The 26011-nt window shown below is 43.7% G+C and overlaps 1 protein-coding gene across 1 annotated transcript in view; it reads right to left on the minus strand.

The window, feature by feature from the left end:
• Positions 1-26011, minus strand: part of LOC306858114 (serine-rich coiled-coil domain-containing protein 2-like) — a gene marked incomplete at its 3' end in the record, with an annotated part of 33615 nt that overhangs the window by 7487 nt on the left and 117 nt on the right. The gene's annotated exons all lie outside the window — the stretch shown is intronic.

Here is a 26011-nt window from a genome sequence, read left to right on the forward strand (position 1 = left end):
CACATGTGTGGCTACACTAACTTGGTAAACTTGCTCAGTAGCTTACCTGGTACAGCACTGAACGCAACGCAAACCGCTTGAGCATGAGTCTCATGAAGTACAAGTCACAATAAAATCTTTAATTAAGCTTTTTGTTTTTAGCAAATTTGCTTTTGTTTACATGCTTTAAGCACCACTTTCAGTTTGAATGCGTCACGAAACAATACACAAAGCAACGTGATGTAATTTTGCTGAAATGTCACTGCAGGCATGTTTTCTCAAAGAGCCTAGGTTGGCCATGTTATGATAATAATTAAAAACGAATCATTAAAACATGCACTATAAGAATAAAAGAGGAAAAAAGGAAAAGGTGCAGGCAATTTTCTGCCAGGACATTATCTGTCAGGTTTTGTGGTAAGGAATGGGCAAGGACTCAAATGCAGTCTTGAATGGGCATCATTTAAATGGCAAAACAAAAACAAACAAAAACTACCCTGGGGGAAAACACAACCGGTGTCACAGATGCAGACGGACTCAAAAGGTAAGTGCAATAATGTGTCTTTATTTACAGGACTTGGGTGCTGGTGATCGTGAGACAAGGTGAGTAGTTTCTTGGTCGTGAATCTTGCAGGTGTTGGGTGATAGTGCTAATCGGGTCTTTCTGCCTTGCAGGCGGGTGGAGTGTGACCGGAGAGGAGTCGGATCCCAGACAGATGATCACACACAGACGGGTCTGAAGACTGAGAGGAAGACGGGACGGAGAACAGCAGGTTAGTACACAAGGTAAATAATCAGAGGTAATACTCATCGACTGGAGAGCTTCAGAGTAGAGTCCGGCAGGTAGCAACGAGATCGGACAACTGTGGTGGCTGGGGTGAGTGCTTATGAAGTGTCTGTGATGAGGGTGATGACGAGGTGCAGGTGTGCATGATTAGAAGTCAGGTGAGGCAGATCTTGGGAGTTGAGTGACGGGGGAGCCTGGCCGTGCTGTTACAGTACCCCCCTCTCCACGGCCTGCTCCTGAAGGCCGACCCCGGCGTCGTGGTGGCCTACCCCGACCACGTGGGGCTGGGAGCTCCGGGTGAGCGGCATGGAAGTCCGTGAAAAACAGGGTGAATTTTATACTGAGGGGGTAGTTGAAGTTTGTATGTTACTGGGTTGATCTGCTCTAGGATGGTAAAGGGGCCAACGAATCTGGGACTCAATTTCCGGCAAGGCAGGCGCAGGCGGATGTCTCGAGTGGACAGCCATACCTTTTGTCCGGGGCGGTAGGAGGGTGTGGCAGCGCGGCGGGCATCGGCTTGGATCTTCTGCCTGCGCACTGCCTGCTACAGCTGGTGGTGTGCCGCGTCCCAGACCCTCTCGCTCTCCCGGAACCAGTGGTCTACTGCAGGAACATCCGAGGGAATACCCGTCCACGGGAACAATGGGGGCTGGTAGCCGAGTACGCACTGGAAGGGTGTAAGACCTGTAGAGCTTTGGCGTAGGGAGTTCTGCGCGTACTCGGCCCAGCCCAAGAACTGGTTCCAAGAGTTCTGGTGGCTATGGCAGAAGGTTCTTAGGAAACGGCCGATTTCTTGAATTTTTCTTTCAGTCTGTCCGTTAGACTGCGGATGGTAGCCGGATGTCAAGCTGACGGTCACACCTAGGAGAGTGAAGAAGGCCTTCCACACACGTGATATGAACTGGGGTCCCCTATCGGACACAATATCTTCTGGTATGCCATAGTAGCGGAATACATGATTGAAGAGTAGTTCGGCAGTCTGAAGAGCCGTGGGTAGGCCTGTGAGCGGGATTAGGCGGCAGAACTTGGAAAATCGATCTATGATGACAAGGATGCAGGTGAAAGTGTCCGAGACGGGCAGGTCGGTGATGAAATCCACTCCTAGGTGTGACCACGGGCGGTTAGGTGTGGGAAGTGGAACGAGTTTGCCAGTGGGGAGATGACGGGAGGTTTTGGAGATGGCACAGTCCGGACAGCCCTGAACGAACCTTCGTACGTCCCTGGCCATATTGGGCCACCAGAAGCGATCTTGTAGCAGCGAGAGGGTGGCGTTGGCCCCAGGGTGGCCAGTACCGAGGGAGGTATGCGACGAGAAGATGAGCGGGGTTCGTTGAGTTCTAGGTACATACTGGCGATCTGGAGGGCAGCCCGGCGGATTGGCAGGAGGGTTCTCTGAGGCGACTGGTGGGGAGGACCATTGGATGGGACTGATTAACATCTCCGTCGGCAGAATGCCCTCTGGCTCCTCCGGACCTTCCTCAGGGGCATGGACTCGAGAGAGAGCGTCTGCTTTCAAATTACGGGGCCCTGGGCGATAGGAAATCTTGAAGTTAAACCGGGTAAAGAATAGAGCCCATCTGGCTTGGCGGGGGTTCAGCCGTTTGGCCTCACGCAAGTACTGAAGATTTTTGTGGTCCGTCAGAACCAGGAAGGGATGAAGGGCCCCTTCCAACCAGTGCCTCCATTCCTCCAGGGCGAGCTTGATAGCTAACAATTCTCGATTCCCGATATCATAGTTCCTCTCCGCCGGGCTGAGTTTCCGGGAAAAGAAGGCACATGGATGGAGCTTGGGAGGCGTCCCCTGCTGCTGGGACAAAACCGCACCAACACCTGTGGTGGAGGCATCTACCTCCACGACGAATGGCAGATTCGGGTCAGGGTGAACTAGGAGTGGTGCGGTTGTGAAGGCTTTCTTTAGGTTCAGGAAAGCTGTTGTGGCGCTGGAGTTCCATGCAAGAGTTTTGGTTCCCCCTTTGAGGAGGTCTGTGAGAGGGCTGGTGATGGTACTGTACTGAGCAATGAAACGACGGTAGAAATTTGAAAACCCGAGAAAGCGTTGCAGTTCCTTGATGGTACACGGTTGTGGCCAAGAGGTGATGGCCTCCACCTTCTTTCTGTCCATGCGGACACCACCCTTTTCTATAATATAGCCCAGGAAGTGGACGCGGGGTTGGTGAAAGGTACATTTTTCGGCCTTGAGGTAGAGATGGAACCTCCGCAGCTGTTGAAGGACCTCCGCAACGTGTTGGCGGTGTTCGGCCAGGCTCCGGGAGTAAATCAAAATATCGTCAATATAGACGATGACGAAACGATGGAGGTACTCCCGGAGCACCTCATTCATGAATCCCTGGAAGACCGAGGGAGCGTTGACGAGTCCATAGGGCATAACCCTATATTCATAGTGGCCGGTGGGCGTGACAAAAGCGGTCTTCCATTCGTCTCCCTCTCGGATCCGAATGAGATTGTAGGCGCTGCGGAGGTCCAGCTTGGTAAACATAGTTGCGCCGCGGAGTTGTTCCAGGGCCGTAGGGACAAGAGGAAGAGGGTACCGATACTTGACTGTGATGTCATTGAGCTTACGGTAGTCGATGCATGGGCGAAGGCCACCATCCTTCTTGGCCACGAAGAAAAAGCTGGACGCAGCAGGGGAGGTAGATGGTGTGATGTAACCTTGTCGCAACGCCTCCTCGATGTACTCCTCCATGGCCTTCTGCTCTGGTAGTGACAAAGGATAAATCCTTCCCCGCGGTACTGACTCACCCGGTAGCAGATCAATTGCACAGTCCCATGGCCGATGCGGTGGTAGCTGAGAAGCCCTTTTTGGGCAGAAGACGTCCTGAAATTGGCTGTATTCGGCTGGGATGTCGACAGACTGCTGGGCGACAGGGCTCTCTATGGAGGTGGAGTAGAGGGGAAGAGAGACTTGGGTCTCAGCGGTGGGCGACGGCAATGATGGGAAACATCTTGGGAAACAGCAACTACCCCATTTTAAAACCTCACCGGTACTCCAGGACAACGTCGGGTTATGTTGAATGAACCAGGGGAGACCCAAGATGATGTCCACCCGTGACTCCTCTATCACCAGCAAATGAATTTCTTCCTGATGCAGGCTGCCCACTTGTAGTAGTAAGGGCCCCACACAGTGTTTCACCAGACGACGGGAAAGGGCTTTACCTGTTATGGTTTCGATTTGGTAAGTTGTCTCGGTGTTGATGGTCTGGAGCTGGAGCTGCTTGCAGAGGAGACCAGAGATGAAGTTCCCCGAAGAGCCGGTTAGTACACAAGGTAAATAATCAGAGGTAATACTCATCGACTGGAGAGCTTCAGAGTAGAGTCCGGCAGGTAGCAACGAGATCGGACAACTGTGGTGGCTGGGGTGAGTGCTTATGAAGTGTCTGTGATGAGGGTGATGACGAGGTGCAGGTGTGCATGATTAGAAGTCAGGTGAGGCAGATCTTGGGAGTTGAGTGACGGGGGAGCCTGGCCGTGCTGTTACAACCGGCAGCTAGACTGGGCAGGGCAGGAACAGACAGCTGTTTTTTTTTCAACAAATGCTGCTTTTAGATATTTATGTTGATCAATCTTTTATATTTTGATACATGTTCAAATCAATAATGTTTATACATTTTAAAATATGTTGAATGTTCTGGCTTTTACAGTTTGACACATTTGTGTGATAACTTCACAAAATGCTATTTTCGTAGAATTACTATAGAATTTATACATAAAATTGACTTCATATTGTAAACATGACACTTTAAAATATTGACTACATAAAGAACATTTTCATTAGAAGATGAGAACTCACTAAATGAAAAATTGAACACTGTGAAATGTAATCCTAGAGCCCTGCTAAAGATGCAAACATTGACAAATCATTAGAGTCTGCATGCTAAACAGAGGGTAGAAGACCCAAGTCACCTTCATTTTGAGGTGTTACTTACCACACAGCATATCTGTCTCCACTGAACTGCCTGAAATCCCACTGTAGAAGTCAACATATCTGATGATGCACACACCAGCCTCCAAGAAAAAGGAAGTATACATCATCCCACAGTCACAAGATTATTATATCATACACACACACACTTAAAATCAACATAATTCCAGAGGCTGTTCATCCCATCATCTTCCAACACTTTTTATAATGAAGGCCATTACTCAGCTGATTCACAGAGCTACAGAAAAATATAATGCACAAAAACTACAGACTATTTATTAATTTATTTATTTGATGGATGGATGAATGCATAAATTATGACAGAATGTTAATATTTAGGTGAACTACATTAAGGCAATGCAAAACGAGTATAAAATTATTCACTGGCTATTTTTAATCTAATTGGGGCAAAGAAAAAAAATAGCACTCATTTTCTCTTTCAGCTTACTCAGCACCACAGAAGCATTTCAACAAGCACCATCTATGCTGACTTAATAAACTTCATTGCTTCATTCTCATTACACACCTCTATGCCCTTAAACTGTTTAGTCCATTGTAGCTGTGGCTGTTGGCAAGAATGCCACCAGATATTCAGAATTGGAAGACCAAATATCATTATATTTAAACATCCAAACTTCCAATCTGAATATTGGGGGTAGAGACAGAATATTATACACTCTAAAAAAAATGGTGCTATATAGCACTAAAAGTGGTTCTTTGGCTCGTAATCATAGGGGAACCACTTTTGGTGCTGTATAGTTTAATTGGAGGCACCTTCCAGCAGAGTTTAGCTCTGTAGCAGCGAATAAACACACATGAACCAGATGATCAAGGTCTCTTTCGTAGCTTACTAGACTTAAACAGTCAAATGCACACAAAATTGTCAAAATATTGGCAAGATGATGAGAATTTGACCCATCTTGGTAAGCATTCACTTAAAGAGTGTAAACTGTTGCAAGAAAATATGAATGAATATGTCAAAATATTGGACCTATGCAAAAAAAATTGGTTTTTTTAAACAATAGGCTATTTTGTATGAATTCTCACAATGTGATTTGTGAAAAAACACATGACAATGGGGCATAAGCAGACTGTAGGAAAATATGGATTGTGCGAATTCATATAATTTTTCACAAATTTGCAAAAAAAAAAAAAAAAGTCATGAAACTGTTGGTGTATGTTCTTAATTCTAATCAAACAACAAAATAAAAAGAGAAAAATCACCCACTGATCGATTGCTTCAGTCTGTTCCTGTCTGTTGTGCTGCTGAGGTTTGCGTTTGTAGCTCCGCTTTTTTATTGAATCTTTACCTCACTTTCACACTCACGTTGTTTAAAGTGATAATATATAACTTAATTCCCACCATATTTCTGGTATTATCTATCAAACTAATCTAACTAATTTGATTCTCAACTCCATATAGCTAAAACTGTAAATTCTACACCTTGTTACAAGTATGGTAGAACCATCACTTCTAGCACAAAAGACTGCTTTGTAAGTAATCTTCCTGATTTATCTCAATTCCTCAGCATATCCAACAGTGCAGAAAAACTTGATGATGTAACAGAAACTATGGATTCTCTCTTTTCTAGCACTTTAGATACAGTTGCTCCTTTACGCTTAAGGAAGATCAAAGAAAACAGTCCGACTCCATGGTATAATGAGCACACTCACACCTTAAAGAGAGCAGCCCGGAAAATGGAGCGCAGATGGAGGAAAACAAAACTAGAGGTATTTCGTATAGCCTGGCGGAAAAATACCCTATCCTATAGAAAAGCATTAAAAACTGCTAGATCTGATTACTCTTCGTCTCTTCTAGAAGAAAACAAACATAAGCCCTGGTATTTATTCAATACAGTCACTAAATTAACGAAAAATAAAGCATCAACAGGTGTTGGCATTTCCCAAAAGCACAGCAGTAATGACTTTATGAACTACTTTACTTCCAAGATCGATTCTATCAGAGATAAAATTGTAACCATGCAGCCGTCAGCTACAGTATCGCATCAGATAGTGCACTATAGATCCCCTGAGGAACAATTCCACTCATTCTCTACTATAGGAGAGGAAGAATTGTATAAATTTGTTAAATCATCTAAACCAACAACATATATGTTAGACCCTATTCCATCTAAACTACTAAAAGAGCTGCTTCCAGAAGTCAAAGATCCTCCTTTGGCTATTATTAATTCATCACTGTCATTAGGATATGTCCCCAAAACCTTCAAATTGGCTGTTATTAAGCCTCTCATTAAAAAAAAACACAACTTGACCCCAAAGATTTAGTTAATTACAGACAGATCTCAAATCTCCCTTTTCTGTCAAAGATACTAGAAAAGGTAGTATCCTCGCAATTATATTCCTTCTTAGAGAAAAATAGTATTTGTGAGGAATTCCAGTCAGGATTTAGACCGTATCATAGTACTGAGACTGCTCTCATTAGAGTTACAAATGACCTGCTCTTATCATCTGATCGTGGTTGCATCTCTCTATTAGTGCTACTGGATCTTAGCGCTGCATTCGACACTATCGACCACAACATTCTTTTAAATAGACTAGAACACTTTGTTGGCATTAGTGGAAGTGCATTAGCATGGTTCAAATCATACTTATCTGAACGCCATCAGTTCGTAGCAGTGAATGAAGAGGTATCATATCGATCACAAGTGCAGTACGGAATACCTCAAGGCTCAGTACTAGGGCCGTTACTTTTCACGCTTTACATGTTACCCTTGGGAGATATTATCAGGAGACATGGTGTTAGCTTTCACTGTTATGCTGATGATACTCAGCTCTATATTTCTTTGCGGCCCAGTGAAACACACCAAATTGAGAAACTAACGGAATGCATAGTCGATATAAAAAACTGGATGACGAGTAACTTCTTACTGCTAAATTCTTAAAAAACAGAGGTGTTAATTATCAGACCTAAAAACCCCACATGTAATAACCTAGAACACTATCTAACACTTGACGGCTGCTCTGTCAATTCTCCTTCATCAGTTAGGAACCTAGAAATGTTTCATTTGAAAGCCATTGTAACGGTGGTCCCCCCCCCCCTGGCTTTCTACCAGATTAATTTTCATTTAAGTTTTTAAGTTCGGGCGCCAGACAAAGATAAAACTTTGTCAATTTTTTCCTCCGGATAGCTCAGAATTAAAAACCACTGATTACAAAAGATGCAGTCTGGGAGACAATGAAGCACATCAGACCAAGAACCCATAGTTCATGTTCAAAAGTGTACATTTAATTGTCCACCAGACACATAACATTAATCCTTGTCATTTACACTACACCATAAACAAAAACAAATCAATGCACCATTCACCAATTTCTTTCCAGAGGATGACGAAAACTCAGTCCCACACGAGCCACTGGCAAGTTTAAGCGCACTTCAATATTTTTCAAAACAGTTCAAAATGGGAAAACAAAAAAAAACAATCCCGTTCACAAAAAAAAAACATTAAAAAAAAAACTGCTTATGAGAGTGAACAAATATGTACGTGCGGTGCAAAAAGTCATGTATGGCGTTTGTGTTTGGGGTGAGTGCATGGGATTTGTACCACGTTTTCCTGGACTTCGTCTTCGCTCGAAATTCCCGGATTTTTCTGGAGAGTACCTTTTGTTTGCGCAATAGATCCCAGAACGATCACTGTGGCGTCAAACCCACGGAAGCACAAACCCGTGCCGGCAGCTGGACCAGAGATACGGCATGTAACCATATCAGCCACTCATACTCCGGCTTCGTTGTCCGCTTCAGGAAATCAAACCACCTGTTCCGTTCACTGCTACTTGTTTCCCCTTTTCGATCTCCGTAGCAGAACGAATTCACTTGTGCATCGGCAGATCACAGCAAAAGAGCACACAGCAATAGAGCACACAGCCACCCACAGTCTCTTACGCCACCTCTCATAACGAGCCACGCTCTCACATCAGGTGCGCTGGAAACGCACTCGCACCACCTCTGCTGTCGTCACATCTCTTCGTCACTTCTCCATTCCCCTTTTAAACAGTCAATGTCAATTTGCTGTCAAGACAACCAGTTAATTAGTGGCTACACGTTACGTTTCGCCACATTCCCCCCCCTTTGGAAAAACAACACATAAGTGTTGACTAGAATCCCAAGAAATCTTCCTCATCTGAGGACTCCAGGAATATCTCCTGCAATTTCTTCTGCTCTCTCAACTCTAACTCCTCTGCTGTGGGAAAACAGGGCTTTAGGTTGCACACATTCACTATTCGCACATCCTCTCCTGAGGATTCCAGTGCTACTCTGTAATTCAGTGATCCCATCTGTTGGACGATCCGATATGGGCCCTTCCACTTTGGGGCTAACTTGGCACTGAAATGGCGTTTAGCACTGGATTGTGGAAAATTCCGGACCCAGACTCGATCTTTCTCATGGAAGAATAGATCTCGTCTGTTTTTGTTGTAGTTTCGTAACTGTCTGGTCTGTGCTTTCTTACAGTTCTCCTTGGCCTTCCTTTGAAGTTCTGACAATTGGTACACAACGTCATATGAAGGACCAGAGGGAGTAAGATTGCATCCATGTAAAATTTTGTCTAATGGACTGTGGATTTTCCTACCCAGCTGGAGCTCAGCAGGTGACATTCCAATAGATTCCTGAACAGCAGTGTTGATAGCAAAACGTAGTTCTGGTAAATAATGATCCCAACTCCTATGATTGTCTTCTACATAGGCAGATACCATTTGCTTCAAGGTTCTATTTACTCTTTCAGTCATGTTGGTTTGTGGATGGTAAGCTGTGGTTCGTTTAGGGATCACACTCCATTGGCTACATAGTGCAGTGAAGAGGGATGAGGCGAATTGTGTTCCTTGGTCTGACAAAATGTAATCAGGCACACCCCATCTGGTAAGTATTTCTTTCCTCAGAATTTCAGCAATGGCTGATGCTGTGGCATGTCTCAGAGGAAACAGCTCTACCCATCGGGTAAAGTAGTCTACAAAGACGAGCAGGTATTCATATTGTTTGGAACTTTTAGGTAATGGTCCCATGATATCTACACCAAGCATCTCACTTGGCCTTGAAGTGATAATGGGTTGCATTTTACCAGCAGGTTTCCTATTGTCACCCTTTATGGTTTGACATTTAATGCAGTTCTTGACATATCTTTTTACGTCAGTCCACATACCTTGCCAATATGCAACATCTTGCACTCTTTTGTAGGTTTTAAAGATACCAAGATGACCACTCAACGGGTTGGAATGGTAATACTGAAGAAGGGTGGACACCAGACTCTGAGGTATAACTACCCGATACCGACTCTTACCTTCTGACAGGTGAGTGATGTGGTATAACTTGTCTTCCAACACTGCATACTGTCCGTTTTCAGGAGTTTGATGCTCTGCTAAAAGCTGAAAAACCTTAGTGATTTCAGAATCATTATGTTGTTCACTCCAGATAGTTTCAGGAGAAATTGGGAATACCGAATCCTCTCTCTTATTCGTGTACATATTACACTCAGGTACATTATGTACTCGAGAAAGAGCATCGGGGGCAACATTCAACATTCCCTTCCGGTATTCCAACACAAAATCAAACCTTTGTAGTCGAAGTGCCCATCGAATGAGTCGACTGGTTGTTTTGGTGGAATTCATTACCCACTGTAGAGAAGAATGATCTGTGACAACGGTAAACAGTCGATGCTCCAGATAGTGTTGCCACTTCTCAAGAGCCCAGACTACAGCAAGGCACTCTTTCTCTGTAGTGGAGTAATTTATTTCAGCTTTATTCAAGCTACGACTGGCATACGCAATCACCTGTTCACTGCCTTGTTCTTTTCGTTGAGTCAGGATAGCGCCTAATCCATTATCACTTGCATCAGTATATACAGTGAATGGCAACTGCAACTGTGGATGCCCCAGAACTGGTGGTGATGAAAGACAAGCTTTCAAGTGATCAAAGGCTTGTTGACATTGATGCGTCCACTGGAATGACTTGTTTTTTTTCTTCAGAGCATTGAGCGGTTCAGCAATCTGAGAGAAGTTTGGCACGAATCGGTGATACCAGCCGGCTAATCCCAGGAATCGTTGGACTTCCTTAAGATTCTTCGGGACTGGATAAGTATGAATAGCCTCTACTTTGCTTGAATCAGCAGTCACTCCTTGACTGTTGACAACATGACCCAGGAAGAAAATCTCATGAAGACAAAGTTTGCATTTTCTCAGGTTCAGTGTTAAACCAGCAGATTGCAACTTTTCCAAAACGACCTGAATGTCTGCAAAGTGTTGTTCCATCGTGGAAGAATAAATGATAATGTCGTCAATGTAGACGAAACATATGACTCCCAACAATTCCCTTAAGACAATTTCCATAAGTCGCTGGAACGTTGCTGGTGCATTTTTAAGTCCAAAAGGCATAACATTAAAATGATATAGCCCACCTGACGTGATGAATGCGGTCTTCTGTTTGCTTGCCGGTTCCATCGGAACTTGCCAATACCCACTGTTGAGATCCAAAGTTGAGAATATTGTTGCACCAGAGAGGGATTCCAGAATTTCTGTGATGTTTGGTAGTGGATATGCATCACATTCAGTGATAGCATTGACTTTCCGATAGTCAACACAGAACCTGAGACTTCCGTCCTTTTTTGGTACTAGGACGACTGGTGAGGACCAAGCAGAATATGATGGTTCAATAATACCAGCATTCAACATGTCTTTAATGTGCTCTTTAACTATAGTTTGCTTGACAGGTGAGAGTCGATAGGGACGCTGTTTAATAGGCACTTGCTGATGAAGGTACAGACAATGTTCCAGAACATTAGTTCGTCCTGGTCGAAGGGTGCATACAGTGGAGTAGAATTCCAGGATCTGGCGAAGCTGATTGTCTTCGTTGATTGGCAAGTTAGCTTCTTTGATCAATCTGTCAATCCAAACTAGATCCTCAGCAAGTGTAGAAACCATATCTCTTGATACTATTATAGGTAAGGGTGGTGGAACAGCACTTAGAAGGGTCAGATTCTGTTGAGATCTGGTTAACTGCTGGGGGCTCAATGAGTTCAGAGAATAATGTGTTCTGCTTGCCGGAATACTAGCAGGTCCTGGTTGGAAATAGTATTCAGTTCCAGGAGCACTCTTAAAGAAATATTTTCCCTCAGCAATATTAAGTTGAATTTCACTGAGGAAGATAAAATCCAGACCCAAGACAGTTGCATAGGTCAAAGACGTTGAGGTGAGTACTACTGCACGTGTTTTAAAACTCTGATTATGCAGTGTTATCAAAAGGTTGATCCATCCCATGGGAACTTCAGCTTGACCATTTGCCAAATAGAGGGGTCCAGAAGTCCACGGTTGAAGACTTTCTTGCGGGGTAAGTTCCTTCCACAAGCTCTCATGCAAAAGGGTGTAACTGGCTCCGGTGTCAAGAATGGCTTTTCCTTTCCAGGTACCAATGTTTATTGGAATAACCAGTTGTTGGGGTACTGTGCCTTGAATGCTATTGGTGACATGTTTCTTTTTAAAAGGAAATGCACTCTTTATAGCGGAAACCGCATTATTAGTGGATAAACCTGCAGAATTGTGATTCGGTAGATGTGATTTAGATCTCTTACTTTGAGAAGATTGCATTTGTGGGAATGATTGGGTGACGGATGAAGTGAAATGCGGACAGGTTCCTGGGGAATGATGTCCTTTACAACGCCAGCACTGAACTGCAGCCTTGTCCGATTGCCGGTTTAGAGATGTTTGTGGTGAGACAGATTGCGGTTTATAAGGTAAACTGCTTTCATACCGTTTTTGCTGCTCATAGTCCTTCTCAATTTGATGTCCTAGTTTCACCAACTCCTCTACGGTGAATACTCTGCTGCGGAGCTGACTGGCAAGGTGAGGTTTAATGTTTTTCAGAATCATCTTTACTATTTCGTTTTCAGTCAAGTTTGATTTCCATCTCTTGCACAAAGCTCTGTAACAAAAAGCAAAGTCTCTAATAGGTTCATTCTCTCCTTGAGTTCTTGTTCTCACCCTTTCTGCCAACTCATCTTCATAGTCCTCCGTGAGAAACGCAGAAAGAAAACCAGCCTCAAATTCAGTCCAGGTGAATACGGAGGCACGTGCAACTTCCCACCAATCGCGAGCAGTTCCATACAGGACTGTGCGAAATGTAGCTAAAAGATCTGCCTCTGCTAAAGGATGCAATGCCAGAAAATCGTGACATCGAGTCAGATAGTTTAATGGGTCAGTATCATCAGTTGGTTTTCCAAATGTGGGGAAGGTGAGTTTTAGATAATCCCTTTTAGTTATAGAAGAGGGGATATCTGCAATAGTAGATACTGGGCTTAATGAGGCTTGCACACTAATAGATGAAACTCCTGGTTGAGGTTGAGAAGTTGTCAACTCCTTGATCGGTGTTTGAAGATCTTTAGATAGACCTAAATGCAACTTTTGAGTGTCCCTGCACAAGTCATCCATTTGGGTTTTACATTGATGAAACTCTTTTGTGAGCTGCTGTTGATCGTCTTTCAGACTCTGAAAAGTGACTTTAAGATCCTGCTGAACTTCTGATTGAAACTGCTGGATAAGGAAATGAACTTCAGACACAAGAGTAGCCCCACTTTTGTTTAATTCCTCTGTGATGACGCGGTGTGTGACTTTAGTCCATTGATCCATCTCGGTCTCCATCTTTTGTTGGTTATCAGCAATGCACTTGAACAACTGTTTCTGATTGTCCTCCATCGTAGCGATTGCAGTTGACATTTGAGTTGAATGATAAACAAACTGATCTTTTACCTCTTGGGTGAATTCTGAAACTGTGGTCTCCTGTCGCTGAAAGGATTTCTTTACTGTGTCCAAGTCTTCTTGTACTCGTTTCATCAGTTGTTGTATCCCTTTTCCAGGTGTTTGTAACTCACGTGGTAACTCCTGTTGCCCCACAGATGAAGACAACTCAGGAGTGGTACAAATCTGCATGGGACTTGCATTCGGGTCCCAGGTGAGATGTTGTATTGGAGTACTGCCAGACCGAATGGATGACACAACCTGCACTTGGGTACCCGATTGCGATGTTTGAGTGTAATTTGGGGAATATGCTCGAGAGATAATAGGGACTGGTGGCTGCCAGCTGGGAGTTTCCACTTCAGGTACTTCCATCTCAACAAATGTTGAGGGGGAAGATGTATTAGACATGTCAGTATGTCAGTGTGTGAGGGAAAAAATAAAAATCAGTAGATAATCAATGGTCTTTGGGTCTTGTTTTTTTTTGGGGTCAAAATAACAAACAGTGTCAAAAATAATAAACTTGGGCAAAACAACAAAAGTCACGTTTCAACTATGAACCAAAAAAAAAAATTTGACAATGCACCTCAAGTCCAATAGGCAACAACAAAATGGTAAAGATCACCCTCAAACTTAGCAGTTCAATTTTACAAATGTACAACATTCACAGCAAACCACTTTGAAGTGTTTTTGTAAGCATTAAACTCAGTTGCACAATTTTAGCTGCACAGTTCACATTCACCATAGGCATGATTCAAAAGTTCATACCAACCCCCAAGTTCACAATTCGTTTGGCAGATCAAAATTAAGTGCAGATTTCAGAAATTTATACATTTTTTTTTTTATAAACACTTTAAATTCAATACGCAGGTTACATTTTCAAAGCTTAATGTGATTCACTTTCCCCAGACTTCAAAAACAACCTATACATTCTTGAAATGTTAATTTCTTAGGATGTCTGTTTAATTTTAGTTCAAGGTCCCTGTTTGGGCGCCAATTCTGTAACGGTGGTCCCCCCCCCCCTGGCTTTCTACCAGATTAATTTTCATTTAAGTTTTTAAGTTCGGGCGCCAGACAAAGATAAAACTTTGTCAATTTTTTCCTCCGGATAGCTCAGAATTAAAAACCACTGATTACAAAAGATGCAGTCTGGGAGACAATGAAGCACATCAGACCAAGAACCCATAGTTCATGTTCAAAAGTGTACATTTAATTCCTTCGACAATTAATTTTATCCACCAGACACATAACATTAATCCTTGTCATTTACACTACACCATAAACAAAAACAAATCAATGCACCATTCACCAATTTCTTTCCAGAGGATGACGAAAACTCAGTCCCACACGAGCCACTGGCAAGTTTAAGCGCACTTCAATATTTTTCAAAACAGTTCAAAATGGGAAAACAAAAAAAAACAATCCCGTTCACAAAAAAAAACATTAAAAAAAAAAACTGCTTATGAGAGTGAACAAATATATACGTGCGGTGCAAAAAGTCATGTATGGCGTTTGTGTTTGGGGTGAGTGCATGGGATTTGTACCACGTTTTCCTGGACTTCGTCTTCGCTCGAAATTCCCGGATTTTTCTGGAGAGTACCTTTTGTTTGCGCAATAGATCCCAGAACGATCACTGTGGCGTCAAACCCTTGGAAGCACAAACCCGTGCCGGCAGCTGGACCAGAGATACGGCATGTAACCATATCAGCCACTCATACTCCGGCTTCGTTGTCCGCTTCAGGAAATCAAACCACCTGTTCCGTTCACTGCTACTTGTTTCCCCTTTTCGATCTCCGTAGCAGAACGAATTCACTTGTGCATCGGCAGATCACAGCAAAAGAGCACACAGCAATAGAGCACACAGCCACCCACAGTCTCTTACGCCACCTCTCATAACGAGCCACGCTCTCACATCAGGTGCGCTGGAAACGCACTCGCACCACCTCTGCTGTCGTCACATCTCTTCGTCACTTCTCCATTCCCCTTTTAAACAGTCAATGTCAATTTGCTGTCAAGACAACCAGTTAATTAGTGGCTACACGTTACGTTTCGCCACACCATGTTTCTAGCATCTGTAAAACTGTATTTTTCCATCTCAAAAACATATCTAAATTGCGAAATACTCTCAATGTCAAATGCAGAAATACTAATTAATGCGTTTATGACCTCAAGGTTAGACTATTGTAATGCTTTATTGGGTGGTTGTTCAGCACGCTTGATCAACAAATTACAGTTGGTCCAAAATGGCAGCTAGAGTCCTTACTAGAACCAGGAAGTACGACCATATTAGCCCGGTTCTGTCAACACTGCATTGGCTCCCCATCAAACATCGTATAGATTTTAAAATCTTGTTAATTACTTATAAAGCCCTGAATGGTTTAGCTCCTCAGTACTTGAGCGAGCTCTTATCACATTATAGTCCTCCACGTCTGCTGCGTTCTCAAAACTCTGGCCATTTGATAATACCTAGAATATCAAAATCGACTGTGGGCGGCAGATCCTTTTCCTATTTAGCACCCAAAATCTGGAACAATCTGCCTAATACTGTTCGGGAGGCAGACACACTCTGTAAATTCAAATCTAGATTAAAGACACATTTCTTTAACCTGGCTTGCACATAACACACTAATAGGGCTGCCACTAACGACTATTTTTATTTTGATTAATCGAACGACAAATTTTTTTATTAATCGATTAATCTAAACGACTAATTTCCCGCAAAAAATAAACAATTTTACTTAAAAATATTTTATTAAACCAAATGAAATCCTTTTTTAAAGCAAAAGTGAAGTGCAACACAGAGTGCAAGAAGCAAGTGTCCATCTCATAGTCCAAATCACTGAAATCAAAGTTCAGTATTATAGTGTAAGAATGACAACATATCCACGTGTTCTAGTCTAATAATAAAATTATAATCAAAAAACACCTTTTAAAGAAGTATTTACCAGAAATATTATTTACCAGAATTTATTTAGGTGAAAAATGTAAATGTGCAGTATTTCTGAAAAAATACTTTTTTTTAATATAAAATCAATTAATTGGATATGCTTTTTATTATTAAAATTTAATGGAACAATTAAAATGGAATCCAGAAAATAATGGAAAACAGAATTGGGCACAGATAAAACTGTAAAACTCTAAATTAATTAGACAGGCTTTTTGATTAATAAAATTTAACAAAACTGAATTTGGAAATAAAATGGATTTCATAGGGCCATATAATTATATATATATATATTTTTTGTGTGTGTGGTAATAAAAATGGATTTAAGTGAACAATAGCTTTTAAAATGACTTATACATATATAATAGCAATGCTGCAATAATAATTAGTTCAAATAAAGTATCAAAAGCAAGAAATCATATGGTTTTATTGAACTAAACTGTTAAAATACATAATGTATTTTAAACAATAGAGCTAATGTAGATCATTCATTACAACAAAGGCCTACAGGAGGCACCGACGGCCTGATGATTATTTTTACGCATTACTGTTTAATATTGACCAAGCACCATTTAATTCAAACGTACACTTAATCTTTAATATTGGGCCATTTCTTTAGGACAGAAAGGCTACAGCCGCTGTAATTACATGAATATGTGGACATCAAACCATATAAACTCAGAGTGAGCGGTTGAGCTTTTATTTTGAAATCTCAATGTATTCTCCTGTTTGTGTAGATTTATAAATTATTTACCTTACAAATCTGATGAAATGGCGCATGTTGCGTTCCCAGATGAACGTTATAATAAACCCAAACTCACAACAGCATGCAGAGATGAGTTTGAGTCGCTCCACATGTAAATGATAACGGTTTCTGTGGAGCTACTGTGAACGGAGCCGCTGTGAGATGCACGATCTTAACTACACGCATGTAAATAATTAAATACCATTCTGTTACGGGAGTGACGAGACGTGCGGATCCATTTGCGAAGCTTTATTAAAAGACGTGGTCATACAGGCAGGGTCGAGAGACAGCAAACAGGTATGGCAGAGGCAAGACAGAGCAATCCGTGGAGCAAGCGTGGGTCGACGATTGGCGTACCAAATCCAGACAGGGCAAGGCAGAGAGAATAATCCAAAAACACGGGCAGGGTCAGACACGGCAAGATAAACCAGACAAGACTACTAAGGGAACGCTTTGTATGCAGACTAGGCTAACAATACTCGGCAGAGAGCAAGAGCAAGTCCCAGGCTTAAATAGTGAGTGATTGGGTGATGGTGATTGCGAGATGGATATCAGGTGTGGGCGTGATAATTGTGAACAGCTGTGCGTGTGTTGTCAGTGCAATGGATTATGGGAAATGGAGTCCAATGTGCTGTGTAGTGTGAAAAGTCCATGTGGTGAACGGGTGACCTCTGGTGGTGAATGAGTGGAAGTGCATGGCCAGGATTCGTGACATAGCCCCCCCCCAAGGAGCGGCTTCCAGACGCTCCTCTATAGTCCAGGAGGGCGGTGGAGCGGAGGCGGAACAGGGGGAGGGATGGAGGGCCAGGTTCGTGAGGAAGTGGGAAGACCGGGGACTGAGGCAGAACCGGCAGAGCAGGACACCCCGGCGGAACCGGAGACCAGGACAGAGCAAGAGCCCACCAGGGCGGAGCAGACGGACCAGGAGCCCACCAGGGCGGAGCAGGCGGAACAGGAGCCCACCAGGGCGGAGCAGGCGGAACAGGAGCCCACCAGGGCGGAGCAGAGGACCGCCACGGCGGAGCAGATGACCACCAGACCCGAGCATAAGACCACCACGGCGGGGCAGACAACCACCAGACCCGAGCAGAAAACCCCCATGGCAGGGCAGAGGACCACCACAGGGAGGCAGACAGGGCAGGAACCCATGACAGAGACTGGGATCTGGGGAGAACAAGGACAGATAACACAGAGAGAGCAGGGACAGACAACACAGAGAGAGTCCTTGTTGCAGGGCAGGACGGGACCAGAGTGCACCTGGGCAAAGCAGGAGACCCCCAGAACCAGACAGCTGACCACCACCGCTGAACAGACAAAGCCAGAGCCCACCAGTGTGACGTAGACTGGGTAGAGAATCTCCACGGTAGAGTGGACTGGCCAGGAAGCCAGGGCAGGATCAGGGATCTGGGGAGAACAGAGACAGACAACACAGAGAGTCCTCATGGTCTCAGGAGCTGGGACCGGGCAGGTCGAGAGCTCGTACACGGTCTCTATGGCTGTGGCAGGACAGGAGGAGGATATGCAGATGGCCTCCATAGCCGTGACTGGGCAGGGCGAGGATTCGCAGACGGCCTCCATAGCCGTGACTGGGCAGGGCGAGGAGTTACAGACGGCCTCTTTGGCCGTGACAGGACAGGGCGTGAGTTCACAGGCGGCCTCTTTGGCCGTGACAGGACAGGGCGTGAGTTCACAGGCGGCCTCTTTGGCCGTGACAGGACAGGGCGTGAGTTCACAGGCGGCCTCTTTGGCCGTGACAGGGCAGGGCAAGGAGTTACAGACGGCCTCTTTAGCCGTGACAGGACAGGGCGTGAGTTCACAGACGGCCACTTTAGTCGTGACTTGAGCTACCGGAAGTTCTGGAGTGGCCTCTGTGGGGCGCTCAGGAGGAGCGGGCGCTTGAGGGCGCTCTTGCAGCGCGGACGCTTGAGGGCGCTCTTGCAGCGCGGACGCTTGAGGGCGCTCTTGCAGCGCGGACGCTTGAGGATCGGGAACAGCACTCCTGGCCGTGACTGGAGAACAGGATTCTCGGGTATCTGGATCGGCACTTCCGGCCGTGACTGGAGAACTGGATTCTCGCGATACGGGATCGGCACTCCTGGCCGTGACTTGAGAACTGGATTCTCGGGATACGGGTGTAGGTGCCACCACTTCGAGAGGTTCTGCAGCCGAAGCCGCCACCTCTGGAGGCACTGGAGCAGACTCGTGAACAGGAGAGACCTCAGGAACAGACTCGTGGACAGGAGAGTCCTCAGGAGCACAGTGTGCAGCCCACACATAACGGGAAGCACTGAGGTCAGGGGAACAGTCTCTGTAACAGCCAGGGTTGAGGCCCTGGGAATGCCAGCTACTCGCACCGACATCAGAGGTGGGTCCATCACACTGGATATCAGAACTCGAAGGACTGACCTTGAATCTGTGGTAACAGCCTCTGGCAGTTCGGCGGAGGCGTGAGCAGACTCTGGCTTGGCAGGCATGACGTGAGCAGACTCTGGCTTGGCAGGCATGACGTGAGCAGACTCTGGCTTGGCAGGCATGACGTGAGCAGACTCTGGCTTGGCAGGCATGACGTGAGCAGACTCTGGCTGGTTAACACAGGCTGTGGCTTGACTTGGCTCTTTGAAGTAGGCTGGGACTCGACTTGGCTCGTGACTGGCAGAAATGATGCTACAGGGTGGTGTTGTGGCCGCTAGTTTGCGAGTGAGTGCGGTGTTGAGTTCCTCTGCGACACCTACAGTGAATGAAGTCAAAGTCAAAGTCGTGACGTATTGTCAAGTATGGTGACCCATACTCGAAATTGGTGCTCTGCGTTTAACCCATCCAAGTGCACACACACAGCAGTGAGTAGTGAACAAATGCACACACACACACACACACACACACACACCGTGAACACACACCCGGAGCAGTGGGCAGCCATGCTGCAGCGCCCGGGGAGCAATTGGGGGTTCGGTGCCTTGCTCAAGGGCACCTCAGTCGTGGTATTGAGGGTGGAGAGAGCGCTGGACATTGAAGAGCCCACACACAGCAAAGCATAGTCCATAAATTGAGTGAGTGAAGCACGAGGACCCTCACGGATTAACTGCTGTTTGAGTGGCTGATTAATGCCCTCACAAAAAAAATCTATTAACAGATAGTCCGGTAGATGTGAGTCATTAGCCAAAGCCAAATACTCAGCGATGTAATGCTCTAGGGATCGTGTGCCTTGCTTAAGGGTCAATAATAAGAAGGCTACATCCATACCTGACCGAAGTTCGGTATGGATGGCAGGGTCGAGAGACAGCAAACAGGTATGGCAGAGGCAAGACAGAGCAATCCGTGGAGCAAGCGTGGGTCGACGATCGGCGTACCTAATCCAGACAGGGCAAGGCAGAGAGAATAATCCAAAAACACGGGCAGGGTCAGACACGGCAAGATAAACCAGACAAGACTACTAAGGAAACGCTTTGTATGCAGACTAGGCTAACAATACTCGGCAGAGAGCAAGAACCAGCCTTAAATAGTGAGTGATTGGGTGATGGTGATTGCGAGATGGATATCAGGTGTGGGCGTGATAATTGTGAACAGCTGTGCGTGTTTCGTCAGTGCAATGGATTATGGGAAATGGAGTCCAATGTGCTGTGTAGTGTGAAAAGTCCATGTGGTGAACGGGTGACCTCTGGTGGTGAATGAGTGGAAGTGCATGGCCAGGATTCGTGACACATATACTGTGTTAGAACTGCATCGCATATAATTATTTAATTAAATCATAGTGTTTGTGAATTTGACAAAATGCTTAATTATGATTTTTAAATGGGTTTAATATATCATGCAGCCTTGGAAAATAGTCTAATAATGTGTTTTATGGATTTTCGTCCGTGAAATGCGCCACTTCCGGTATTTTGCCGGTTAGTCGACACAAGCAAAATTAAGTCGATTTTTAATAATCGACTAGTCGCGACGAATCGCGACAGCCCTACACACTAATACACTTCTATTATTCAAATCCGTTAAAGGATTGTTAGGCTGCATTAATTAGATCAACCGGAACCGGGACCACTCCCCATAACACATGATGTACTCATTACATCATAAGAAGAATGGCATCTACGCTAATATTTGTTTCTATTCTGTTTCTCAGTCCATGTCCAGATCAGATGGTGGATCGGCGCCGGGAGATAATGTATGTGGCCCTGATCGTCGGTGGAGGCCGGACACCTGGATGAGCCCCAGGGACATATCCCCAGTCACCGTAGCCACCCGATCCGGTCCGTATCCAGCCCAGATGGTCACTGCAGTCACCAGATCCAGTCCGTATCCAGATCAGATGGTGGATCAGCACCGAGAGATGATCTCTACAGACCTGACTGTCAGCAGAGACCAGGACACCGAGATGAGCGCCAGAGACAGATCCCCAGTGAGGACCCCGCCACCTAGACAGCCATCGGGAAAGACCACTGGAACCAGTTGAGCCCTTGCAATCTGACTTTGCTGCAGTTGGAATTGAACTGCTGATTCGTTTGCCAGAAGAGAACTGGACCCCCGACTGAGCCTGGTTTCTCCCAAGGTTTTTTTCTCCATTCTGTCACCGATGGAGTTTTGGTTCCTTGCCGCTGTCGCCTCTGGCTTGCTTAGTTGGGGACACTTCATTTCCAGCGATATTGTCGACCTGATTGCAAAGACACCATTTAAATCTAAACTGAGCTGGATGATGACATCACTGAATTCAATAATGAAATGTTTTTAACTGAAAATCTTTTCATTTTACATTATTGACACACTATTTTCCGTTTTTGATATTGTGCAGTTGCTTTGACACAATTTACATTGATAAAAGCGCTATATAAATAAAGGTGACTTGAGTCTTGATTGAATAACTTTCAATTCATTTTAATTCATAGACTATACAATGTTTTATTTTACATTTGATTGCATCTTGAATTTCTTTCTTGAACAATGCTGCTAAAGTTTCTTGTGGTTCATTTATTTATGTCTTTGAGAACTGTAAAACAGTATATCATGTCAATAATATACAATGTGATATAAGATGCATGTATCTAAAGTGAGTGAAAAAAGTGAAAAGTGAAGTGACATACGGCCAAGTATGGTGACCCATACTCGGAATTCGTGCTCTGCAGGAATTCGTGCTCTGCATTTAACCCATCCATCGTGCACACACACAGCAGTGAACACACACACACACCATGAACACACACCCGGAGCAGTCCACACACTGGAGCATCTATCCACTGATATTACAAGTACATTTCTTCACTATGCACAGACATCCTCTGGCTTGCCCAGACTGCACAAACCACACCCAACCATCACAAACCCTGCCAGAGAGGTCAAAGCATGAATTATCTATGGAGATCAGATATCGGAGAAAGCCAAGAACAGCACAGAGAAGAGTTTATATTGGCGGGGGGGAACACATTGTAATTATATTTAGCACATGGATCTTTTTATCCTGTATGTTCTGAACCACAGCAAACAAAACTGAAGCACTTTATTAACTAGTATCAGTTAAGTTTAAATAATTGACTAATCATAGTAGACAAAAACCGGTCTAATCCCCTTCTTATCCTGAAAGCTATGTGAAAGAGTAAGCAAAGATCAGCATGGTCATTATTTGTATCACACAGACAAGACTAAAAGTCATCTAAGTTCATTATGCAAGAGCTCATGGATCATTAAAGATTATGAAAGATCATTATTGCCCTCAAGATTTTGGCCACATCAGTATTAGTCTTTTTGTAGTGAGGTAGTGTCACATTACCTGTCTGACCTTTCGAAACACCCCAAAAGTGTTTACATCATCTACTGGAATCGCTCTTATCACACTGACAAGTTGCATTGCAGAAATGCTGAAATAACATTAATTGGTTTGTTGTTGTTGCTCTTTGGAACAATCAATTGACATACTTTACCTAGAAAATCCTTCAAAAGATGCGTTAAATTTCATGCAGCCACTTAATCACTTTTTTTTTTTAATCAGGGGAAAATTAAGCATATCGAAAGAACAAAACATCAAAAAGTTTAATAAGAAATAAGCACCCAACTTAAAAAGGGATGGATAATTAAATTAAAATATACAAAGAGTTGAATTGCCAGACATATAATGAGTAATGGATTAATTCTCTGACAGACTAGGAGGGTCATTCTACAATTGTTATAAATAAATATATATATATATATATATATATATATATATATATATATATATATATACAGGTCCTTTTAAAAAAATTAGCATATTGTGATAAAGTTCATTATTTTCTGTAATGTACTGATAAACATTAGACTTTCATATATTTTAGATTCATTACAACACAACTGAAGTAGTTCAAGCCTTTTATTGTTTTAATATTGATGATTTTGGCATACAGCTCATGAAAACCCAAAATTCCTATCTCAAAAAATTAGCATATCATGAAAAGGTTCTCTAAATGAGCTATTAACCTAATCATCTGAATCAACTAATTAACTCTAAACACCTGCAAAAGATTCCTGAGGCTTTTAAAAACTCCCAGCCTGGTTCATTACTCAAAACCGCAATCATGGGTAAGACTGCCGACCTGACTGCTGTCCAGAAGGCCATCATTGACACCCTCAAGCAAGAGGGTAAGACACAGAAAGAAATTTCTGAACGAATAGGCTGTTCCCAGAGTGCTGTATCAAGGCACCTCAGTGGGAAGTCTGTGGGAAGGAAAAAGTGTGGCAGAAAACGCAGCACAACGAGAAGAGGTGACCGGACCCTGAGGAAGATTGTGGAGAAGGACCGATTCCAGACCTTGGGGGACCTGCGGAAGCAGTGGACTGAGTCTGGAGTAGAAACATCCAGAGCCACCGTGTACAGGCGTGTGCAGGAAATGGGCTACAGGTGCCGCATTCCCCAGGTCAAGCCACTTTTGAACCAGAAACAGCGGCAGAAGCGCCTGACCTGGGCTACAAGAGAAGCAGCACTGGACTGTTGCTCAGTGGTCCAAAGTACTTTTTTCAGATGAAAGCAAATTTTGCACGTCATTCGGAAATCAAGGTGCCAGAGTCTGGAGGAAGACTGGGGAGAGGGAAATGCCAAAATGCCTGAAGTCCAGTGTCAAGTACCCACAGTCAGTGATGCTGGTGTTGGTCCACTGTGTTTTATCAAGGGCAGGGTCAATGCAGCTAGCTATCAGGAGATTTTGGAGCACTTCATGCTTCCATCTGCTGAAAAGCTTTATGGAGATGATTTCATTTTTCAGCACGACCTGGCACCTGCTCACAGTGCCAAAACCACTGGTAAATGGTTTACTGACCATGGTATTACTGCGCTCAATTGGCCTGCCAACTCTCCTGACCTGAACCCCATAGAGAATCTGTGGGATATTGTGAAGAGAAAGTTGAGAGACGCAAGACCCAACACTCTGGATGAGCTTAAGGCCGCTATCGAAGCATCCTGGGCCTCCATAACACCTCAGCAGTGCCACAGGCTGATTGCCTCCATGCCACGCCGCATTGAAGCAGTCATTTCTGCCAAAGGATTCCCGACCAAGTATTGAGTGCATAACTGAACATAATTATTTGAAGGTTTACTTTTTTTTTTGTATTAAAAACACTTTTCTTTTATTGGTCGGATGAAATATGCTAATTTTTTGAGATAGGAATTTTGGGTTTTCATGAGCTGTATGCCAAAATCATCAATATTAAAACAATAAAAGGCTTGAACTACTTCAGTTGTGTTGTAATGAATCTAAAATATATGAAAGTCTAATGTTTATCAGTACATTACAGAAAATAATGAACTTTATCACAATATGCTAATTTTTTGAAAAGGACCTGTATATATATATTCCCCCATTAAAATAATGATGATAAAGTAAAATCTATCCTGCTATATTAATAAATCTTTTTGATGTCAAACTAAATAATTGTAGGGTTTTCAGTTGCTTAATATATCAATAAATGGCTGTCACATTATTTGGTAAGTGGTTTACATGGTGTTCTTGTTTCAGAACACAACATTTTGATTAACAACCAAATAACAGAGTAACTGAAAATACAAAATGATTATTTAAAAAGTATATTTCATACAGAACGTTTATATGTAAATTGTTTTAAGTTTTAGACATTTCACTTTTCACTTATTTCATTTTAGTCAAATACACTATTTATATACTATCACAACAGAAGTTTAACTGGCAAAATGTGTGCTTTGCTGAATTAAAAGAAAAATACATATTTAGGCTACATTATCTTCATAAGTGACTTTCAATGATTAAATGATAACTAAATAAAAAAACAAGATTATAATTGCAAACTTAAGGTAAACGCGTTCGTGTGCTCAAAAGCGAGGTTTTTTTCATAATAATGTAAGTGACCGCATCTTCCACTGCAAGTGTAGAGTGACCGGGGAATGTAAACAAAGTCAAAAGCACGTCAACTCACGTGATCAAACCACTGTGAGAAAACTATAGTCAACGTAGCGTAATAAGAACAACAGAAAAATGATAAAAACGCACAGTCAGAAGGAAACCCACACCTTATCTGAGTGGCCGCCTGCACGATTTCATCCGACTGAAGGCGAATACAGCTGGGCGTGGAAATCCACCACAGGAGTCAAGCCCGTTTACTGCTTCCACCTGATCCGCCGATTAGTCGGGATATACAGTTGTCCATGCATAGATAGGAAGACTAGCTCTTCTCATCGCATCCTATGTTATTGTGAAGTAACGTCCTACCGGCATGAGAGCATGTTGTATGAAAACAGCTGACACTGACGTCAGCATTCCTCATACTGCGTGTATACCCGGAAATGGGCGTGGCTTAGCGGCGCGGACGCAGTGTTGCCAATTTAGCGACTTTGTCGCTAGATTTAGTGACTTTTCAGACCCCCCTAGCGACTTTTTTTTTTTTTTTTAAGCGACTAAC

This window comes from Barbus barbus (assembly GCF_936440315.1).
Source record: "Barbus barbus genome assembly, chromosome: 38".
Lineage (NCBI taxonomy): Eukaryota > Metazoa > Chordata > Actinopteri > Cypriniformes > Cyprinidae > Barbus > Barbus barbus.